The sequence below is a fragment of the Lactuca sativa genome, chromosome 3 (genome assembly GCF_002870075.4).
Source record: "Lactuca sativa cultivar Salinas chromosome 3, Lsat_Salinas_v11, whole genome shotgun sequence".
Taxonomy (NCBI): Eukaryota; Viridiplantae; Streptophyta; class Magnoliopsida; order Asterales; family Asteraceae; genus Lactuca; species Lactuca sativa.
Genome location: NC_056625.2, coordinates 249,722,519 through 249,732,169, shown reverse-complemented (window position 1 = coordinate 249,732,169; position 9,651 = coordinate 249,722,519).

The following is a 9,651-nucleotide window of genomic DNA, read 5'->3' as shown; positions in this document are numbered from 1 at the left end:
ATAGCGTACATAATAGAGCCTATTGCGGAAGCGTAAGGTACTCGGATCATATCACCTATCTCTGCCTCTGTACTCGGGCTCTGAGTCTTACTCAGCTTGGTATTGCTTTGGATTGGCAACTCCTCTTTCTTGGAATTTTCCATACTAAAATGCTTTAGTACCTTATCCAAGTATGTATCCTGACAGAGTCCTATTAGTCTCTTTTCTCTGTTTCTTACTATTTTTATTCCTAGAATATAAGCAGCCTCTCCGAGGTCCTTCATAGCGAAACATTTCCTAAGCCAAGACTTGACCTCCTGCAAGGTTGGGACATCGTTTCCTATGAGCAGTATGTCGTCGACATACAATACGAGGAAGCTCACTATACTCCCACTGGCTTTGACATACACACAAGATTCATCTTCCCTTCGCAGAAAGCTAAACTCTTTAACCTTCTCGTCAAAACAAAGATTCCATCTGCGAGACGCTTGTTTCAATCCATAAATAGATTTCTCAAGCTTGCATACTCTATTTGGATGCTTCGTATCAACAAAACCCTTTGGCTGATTCATGTAAACATCCTCAGCCAACTTTCCATTAAGGAAAGCGGTTTTCACGTCCATCTGCCATATTTCATAATCATGAAACGCAGCTATTGCAAGCATTACCCTAATAGACTTTATCTTCACAACTGGTGAGAAGATCTCATCATAGTCAACTCCGGGAGTTTGAGTAAAGCCCTTCGCAACCAATCGCGCTTTATAAGTATGCACTTTCCCATCCATGTCCGTCTTCTTCTTGAAGATCCACTTGCACCCGACTGTTTTACGACCCGGTACATTATCAACTAAATTCCAAACTTGGTTGTCGTATATGGACTGAATCTCGCTGTCTATCGCCTATTTCCATTTAGCAGACTCTGGGCCTGCCATGGCTTCCTTATAGCTGCTAGGTTCATCCAAATTTACTAGTGTACTATCACTACTAAATGTATCCCCTTCAGTAGTAATATGAAAACCATAAAACTGGGGTGGAACACTAGCCCTAGTAGAACGTCGAAGAGGTACGGACTCGTCAACAGGTTCAATAGGAGTTTCCTCCTCAAGTTGAGTGCCAGTTTCAGAGGTTCCTTCATCGCTTTGATCTTGAATCTCTTCAAGTTCAATTTGCCTCCCACTGTCTTCTTGGTTTATCAATTCCCTTTCTCGGAAAACTCCTCTTCTAGCAACGAAGACAACATTGTTACTCGATCTATAGAAAAGGTAGCCAAAAGACTTATGCAGATAGCCGATGAAATAACACTTCTCACTACGAGTTTCTAGCTTGTCGTGAGTCTCTCGTCTTACGAAAGCGTCGCAACCCCAAACCTTGATATGTGCCAATGAGGGAGCCTTCCATGTCCACATCTCGTGAGGAGTCTTGGAAACCTTCTTGGTGGGAACTAAGTTAAGGATATGGGCAGCAGTCTCTAAGGCATACCCCCAGAAAGCTATTGGTAGCGAAGTCCGACTCATCATAGAACGAACCATGTCCAACAAGGTCCGATTACGTCTCTCAGCCACACCATTCAATTGTGGCATCCTCGGAGGTGACAATTGCGAAACAATTCCACATTCTTTTAGATAGTCGTGAAACTCAAGACTTAGGTACTCTCCTTCTCGGTCTGACCGAAGCATCTTGATTTTCCTACCCACCTGATTCTCTACTTCATTCTTAAACTCTTTGAACTTTTCAAAGGTTGCCGACTTTTGCTTGATTAAGTAGATATATTCATATGTGCTATAATCATCTGTAAAAGTCACGTAGAAGCGGCAAGCATCCCTTGTGGTGGATCTAAAGGGCCCACACACATCGGTGTGTATGAGATCCAATAAACCCTCACCCCCTTCACAAGTGCCAGTAAAGGGTGATTTGGTCATCTTCCCAAGTAAACAAGATTCACACATGTCATCGTCCCTAAAGTCGAATGACTCCAACACTCCATCCTTTTGGAGTTGGGCTATGCGTTTCTTGTTGACATGGCCAAGGCGACAATGCCACAAGCATGTTTTGTCTAGACTAGTAGACGAATCAATATTCAAAACATTATTTCCTAAATTATCAACAATCATCACAGATTCATAAATCCCATTACAAGGTAATGCATTGAAATAAAAGACACCATTCAAATAAACGTTAATAGAACCATTACTATTATCAAAAGAATATATGGAACCTTGTCTAAACAACCCATGAAATGAAAATGTTTCTTGCCATATCTGGCGAATAACAGCAAGTGTCTAAATTTATCCCTAACCCATTACTCAACACTAAAGAATAAACACCGACTTTGGTCACAAGCGACGATCTTCTGTTTCCCATAATCAGGTTCATCTTCCCATGTTCCACCTCCATACTTCTTTTTAGGCCCTACATATCAGAACAAATGTGGTAACCACACCCTGTATCAAGAACCCATGAAGTAGCAAATGATGAGTTATTAGATTTAATAGAATACATACCTGCAAAGGTGGGCATAATCTTCCCATCTCTTATGTCTTGCAAATATTATGGGCAGCTTCGCTTCCAATGGCCCTTTTGGTGGCAATAGAAGCACTTTGTTTCTTTGGGATCGGAAGAGGGTTTGGCAGGGCCGGCTTTGGTCCCACTTGAGGACGAACCATCTCGGGGCTTCCCCTTATGGTGGCTCTTACATGGAGCCTTCCTCTTTTTACCCTTTCCTTGACCTATTGCCATCACAGGAGCGGCCACAGCAGGGGACGGTGCAACGGATTTGTCTTTGAGGTTGCTCTCAGCAGTCCTCAAGAGTCCTTGGAGCTTGCTCAAGGAGACCTCCTCTTTGTTCATGTGGTAGGTCATCCTAAACTGGTTGTAGCAGGAGGGTAATGAGTGGAGGATTATGTCGATAGCCAAATCCTCATCAAACTTAACATTAAGTTTGAGAAGACGATCAACATATCTCTGCATTTTCTGCAAATGAGAGGTTAGGGATTCTCCACTCCCCATCTTAGCGGTGATAATGTTAGTAATGATCTCATAGCGCTCTTGCCTCGTGCTCTTGCCTCGCGCTCTGGTGATACCTGTCCAGCAAATCCTGATGCATTTCATACGGATACATGTCCTCATAGTACTTTTGGAGTTCGAGGTTCATGGTGGCCAACATGATGCAGTGAACTTTCGTGGCAGCAGGCTCGTGGGCCTCAAAGGCGGCCAATTCTTCAGGAGTAACAACATCCGAGATGATCTTTTCAAGCTTTTCATCGAGGACATATTCTTTGTCCTCATAGCGTGTGATCATTCGAATATACCTCATCCACTCATTGAAGTTTGAACCATCAAATGTCACTTTCTGACACAGGTTCATCAACGAGAAAGACCCGGAAGAATTGTTGTTGTTGTTGTTTGCAGACATCTGAAAGAGAAAGGAACAAAGTTTGATTAGAAATGAATCCCTAATTAAACACCCAAATGAGAAATTAGGGCTAGGATCCAACAACATTATTTACAACTTAGAAAGGGATTTCATACTCTAAAAGTAAATAATTTGAAGGTGAGTGAATGACGATTCACTAATTCTCACCATGAAAAACGAAAAGGCAATTTAGGTTTTAAATGTATTGAAAACTCCTAGATCTTTGAGATTCATTTAACTTTTCAATGGCAAGTTTAAATCTCGATATGCATTTCAAATTTGCAACTGGGATACCGAGGATCGCAAACAAATTGTGAATAACCATGCAAATCAACATGGTGCACTCAATGTCTCTATCACCTAATCAATGTGCCGGTAAACCACACACGCTTCATTGATCTATGACAAACATCGAGTCACCCTTCGCTACCAATGTCATCCACAAATTGATGTGCCGGTTAACCACACGCGCTCCATCAACGTTTGACAAGGGTACGAAGTGTAATTCCATGGATTAGCATCATTTTCACATTTTACCCTAAAGTAACTAAGATTGGGAATTTGAAAAACATGTAGTTACTTTGTATCTTACATTATACTTTTAATGAAGAGAGGGTTGCCCTATCCTACCCATTCGGTTAATGACCCTCCACCAGTCAAGCAAGAGGTGGGTGTGAGTGTACACCCATTAAGCGACATTTTATAGGCAGCAACCTTATACCCACCTTATAGACTGGCTTCGTGAATGAGCCCTACTAACGGCAAGACTAGCATTTTAAACTTGTAAAATCCTAAGGGTTTGAAATTTAAATTATTCAAAATTAAACTTTTAATCACAAAATTCAAATTTCAAAACTTGAGGGCAAGTTTTGAACGTTTCAAAACACAAGGGATCAAATAACAAATAATTCAAATTAAACAATTAATTTCATAAGTATCTATATTTGACCTAATCTTATTTTAGTCATTAGATAATTACCAAATAACTTTAAATAATCCATATTTATCATATAAACAACCAATATTTAAAAGATTTGAAATTATCTATTGTGTTTGGCAAGGATAATCATTTAATTAAGATAAAATTCGGATTTTAACTTCATAAAACAATTTAAGCATCAAATCCAAGTCAAAACAACAACTAAATCCCGAAATACCCTCTGTCTGACACACAAACTCGTCGGGTCAGACCTGGACTCGCCGAGTAGGGCCAACTACCAAGTCAAGATACTGACTCGCCGAGTTGTGTCAGGCAGAGGCAAAAAACTTGATTTTTAGCAAACAAAACAGATAAACATCACATACAATTGAAACCAATCAAGGCTCTGATACCACTGATGGGTTTTATACATAAGAAACATTCCTATGTGCACATACAAACCCTAATGCTTGGATCTAGGTTTCTCTATTGAACATGCTTTGATTCCAAGACTTAAAAACCCTAATCTAGCATACAAATAACAAAAAACAACATATAGAATCAAATCCGGATGTTTACCTCTTCAAATATTGGCTTAGATCTTCTTCTCTTCTTCTCTTGAGCTTAGAGTCACAAATGCAACTCCTCTAATGGTTCACAAACCCCACAAGCAAGAAGGAAATACAAGAGAGGGTGAGAGAAGCTAGAAATCGGCATAGGTTCTCTTAGAATCAAGTGGTAGCCGATTTCAATGCCCTAGGGGTCTTATTTATACTTACAGGCTAGTAGGGTTTCAGTCTAAACCCTAATGGACAGCTTAGCCACCAAGCAGCCCACGGAACCTTCTGGAATAAGGCCTTGGACGAAAATATGATGGATACCCATCATAATTTTGTTCCCCCTTAAGTCCATTAGGTTTCCTTTACCCAAAACTCAACTATCATACATTTGACAGTTTATACCCCTTTATTCAATTAATCTCTTTTGGTCACCAAATTAATTCCTAATTAAGTTATGACCAATACTAATTAAATAAATATGATTTCTCCTTTAATATATTATTCTTATAATATATTAATAAACCATAATATTCTCTCTTTCTCCTTAAATTACCTTGTCAAGTTGCTTTGGAGAAGGCAACCCAAAAGGACCATGCACAACCGGGTCAAGTACATACCAAATATAGTTACGGGCTTAGATACTATTCCAACAATACCGACCTTAACCAGGTCTCTAACATAGCACCATCCTATATACCAGGATACCGACCTTAACGAGGTCTCTAACATAGCATCATCCTATATATCAGGATACCGACCTTAACCAGGTCTCTAACATATACCATCCTAACTACCAGGATGCAGACATAGCAAAGCAATAACATAACAAACAACTACTCGGATTCCCATCCGATAAAGGGCCGGCCTTGGTGCCTTAGACCCAGTCGATATAGTGAGGATAACTCACCTGCAACTGCTGACTTGAAGAAATAAGACCACGCTGCTTCGACCACCAGCACGAACTCCTCCACTGATCATTACCAAATAACCAATCCAATAAATACCAATAATTACCAAAATACCCCTGGAAGACAAATGGTCAACACTTGGTCAAAGTCAAGGTCCTCAGTCAAAGTCAGCCTTCCTGGTTGACCCTACTCGCCGAGTCAACTAGTTGACTCGTCGAGTTTCTATGCTCAGAAACTCCCATGCCACGACTCAACTCGCCAAGTCGCCCCAAGACTCGTCGAGTCCAACAAGCTCTGAGTCCCTTCCTGCTCAACTCACCAAGTCATCCCTCGACTCACCGATTCATAGCTCAACCAGAAAAGGTTAGGGTTCCACGACCAGACTCGCCGAGTCCAAGGCAATCTTCAACAGACTCGCCGAGTTGTTCTTCTAACTCGCCGAGTCCGTGCACATATTCATACAACTCGTCGAGTGCACCCATGTGACTCGCCGAGTCTCTTCAGTTCTTATTCCATACAGAGGCTTTTCAAGCCATGTAGGGACTCAAATCTATAGATCCACTCTTCTACAGTCTAGCCCTCACATAAAGTTGCAAACTTTACGTGAAACCAAGGTGATATAAGGTCAAAACACTCTAGGGCTAAGGCTAAAGACAAAAGGGCTTCACTAATAACTCTTAAATAGAGATTTATGACATATAGGACCATCACAAGCTTAAATCTGATGTAGCATCCTCAGATCCAAGCTTCTATCTCGAATTAGTTTTCATATCAATCACCATACATGAATCCATGAAGAAATAGCTTAAGGAAATGGTTCCTTACCCCTGAAATGAGCCCAACCAACTGTAGATTTCTGATCTCCCCAAGCTTCCTGATACAAGCCTCCAAACCTTCAGGCTTCAAATACCAAAGATCCTCATCCAAGCTCTAATTCACTCAACAATGGGGTTTCCTCATGAATTAGGGTTTCTGGATCTCAAATGAGTAGCAAAGAGGCTGAGGGGAAACATAAGGTTCTTTAAATAGGGTGCAAACCCTGAAAATAGGGTTTCTTATTCCAGCATCGACTCTCCGAGTCGGTCACTTAGCACGTCACCAAATCGCGACTCGACTCGCCGAGTCTATCCATAGACTTGCCGAGTCGATCTTCTTTAATTACACCAAGAACCCTGAACTTGCACTTCTAAACTCGGGGTGTTACAATTCTCCCCCACTTAAATTAGGCTTCGTCCTCGAAGCCTGCAACAACACATCCCAGATGATACTCCCGCAAGACAGCTCTTGGTCTCAACCGACCCAGGTTCCTCCAAACACTGCTATCAAACCTCTATAAAGTCTAACTCTTCCTTCACAGAGTCATGTTAACTGCTTCAAGCCGGCCACTGACTTCTTTCTCTGATAACAATACTCATCAACCAATGATCACCCGATGATACTTCCATTATTCCAAATTAAAACAATCACTTGACTCTTACAAAGCTAGATATCACCCTGAACCACCGGGTCCTGACCCGGTATTAAGCTACTATCCCTTTCCTCGACTGGCATATCCTTTATCGCATTCACTTCTGGGACTTATCCCGCTTTCCTTTCCGAATCCAACTCGTTTCTTTCCGTGCTGACAGGATGACACATCCTTCAGCTCCGGAGCAACTCCCATGAGCTTTCCTCTGCAATCACATACAATGCTGAACCTGCTCTAACATCCTCGGGCTGGAAAAACCTGACATATTGACGATACCTCTAGACATCCCCAGGATGAATTACCGCTACATACATAACTTCCTGATCACAACCATACTGGAAATCCAAGGCTCCATCCTTGCATCCCTTCCGAACTCCTCTGGTTCTACACCACCGGAAATTCTTCCGTGACCTCAACAGACACCCAACCCGGATGTGCTTCCATACCACTTGCACAATCACAGTGCCCAACAACCATAATTGAAATACTCTCAATCATCCATTCTCATTACTGCTTTCACTTCCGTGAACCGTTACTCCATCCCGGAGTTACATACCTTTCCATTTCCTTATCCAAGGAAATCTACTTGTCAACCTTGCCACTTCAGACAAGTGCCACAGTGCTCACACCCCACTTTACATTATTCCCTTGTAGAGTAACCGCTATTCAATGCATCACACATGCTCTGAATATGCCCACAAGGACTCTTGGGTCCAATGTACTGCCTTCCACTAACACGATCAATACCCGGGGCCAGACCTACTGTCTGCTATTGCATCTCAACATGCTCAATCCATCTCCTCATATAGATCTATCAACACATACAGAGTCTTCAGCATGACTGGACCGCCTTACCAGGCCTTCAGCCGATCTGGACCACTCTCAGAACCTTCAACATGTATGGACCGCCCTCCAAACCTTCAGGCTTCAAATACCAAAGATTCTCCTCCAAGCTCTAATTCACTCAACAATGGGGTTTCCTCACGAATTAGGGTTTCTGGATCTCAAATGAGCAGCAAAGAGGCTGAGGGGAAACATAAGGTTTTTTAAATATGGTGCAAACCCTGAAAATAGGGTTTCTCATTCCAGCACCGACTCGCTGAGTCTAGCCGCCGACTCGCCGAGTCGGCCACTTAGCATGTGAACAAATCGCGACTCGACTCGCCGAGTCTATCTATAGACTCGCCGAGTCAATCTTCCTTAATTACACCAAGAACCCTGAACTTGCACTTCTGAACTCGGGGTGTTACAATAAAAATGTTATATTTTACTGAGAAATTGTTATATTATGCTAGAAAAATGTCACATGTTATTTTATTGAGAAAATGTATTTTTGGAGGAACTACAAAATCTCTACAAATGTGTTATATTTTACTACGTAAATCTTTTATTTTACTAAGAATGTGTCATGTTACTAGTGAAGATTTGTAATATTTTTTGCTAAGAACTTGCATTTTGTAATGAACACCAAAATCCTTAGGAAAATATCATATTTTAATACGAAAATATAAAATTCACCTAAAAATTATCATATTTTATCGATAAATTGCATTTTGGCAAAAATCCCAAAACCAATGCAAGTATATCTTATTTAATGAGAAAATTCAAATTTGAACAACAAAATCACTGCAAAAATATTATATTTTATTGAGAAATTATCATATTTTACTTGGAAATTACACTTTGGTAGGAAAATGAGAATCCCAACGAAAATCTTAGATTTCACTTGAGAAAATGTTATAGTTTAAAATTGTATTTTGAAAAGAACACCAAAATTCATGATTAAAATGTCATATTTTATTGAAAACTTATATTATTTTATAAAGAAATAAAACATTTACGTAGGAAGGCCTATGAAAATATAAAAAAATCATTTTTTTTGATGTTTTTATATAAACATAAATCTATGTGAAAATCTACTATAATAAATGATTTTTTTTACCACTTGTCACATTCTAATTCAATTTGACAAATGTTATTTTGTGGTTATTTTGAATTAATTTTTTTTCCACATGTCATTTTATGAGTTTTTTATTTTATTAAATTCCATATAATATTTTAATGTATTGTAATAAATAGATATTAATTTCATTAATAAACTTACCTTTTAATTTTAAAATTCCCAAAATTAAAGCTTATTAGTTTATTTTCTTTATTTATTTAAATTTAAAAGATAAAAAACATTTTCATTATAACAATTCGTTATTTTTCTTATTTTCTTATAAATTCAAAGTTTTCAAATATTTAGACTTTTATATTTATTTATTTTTAAATTACCTTATATAATACATGACTTTCAAAACTAGTATATGAATAAACCATAGAAAAAACATTTTTAGAATGTTTTTTGTGACTTGTAAAAATGGAATATGAAAAATAGTATATATATTTTTTTCTAGAATTTA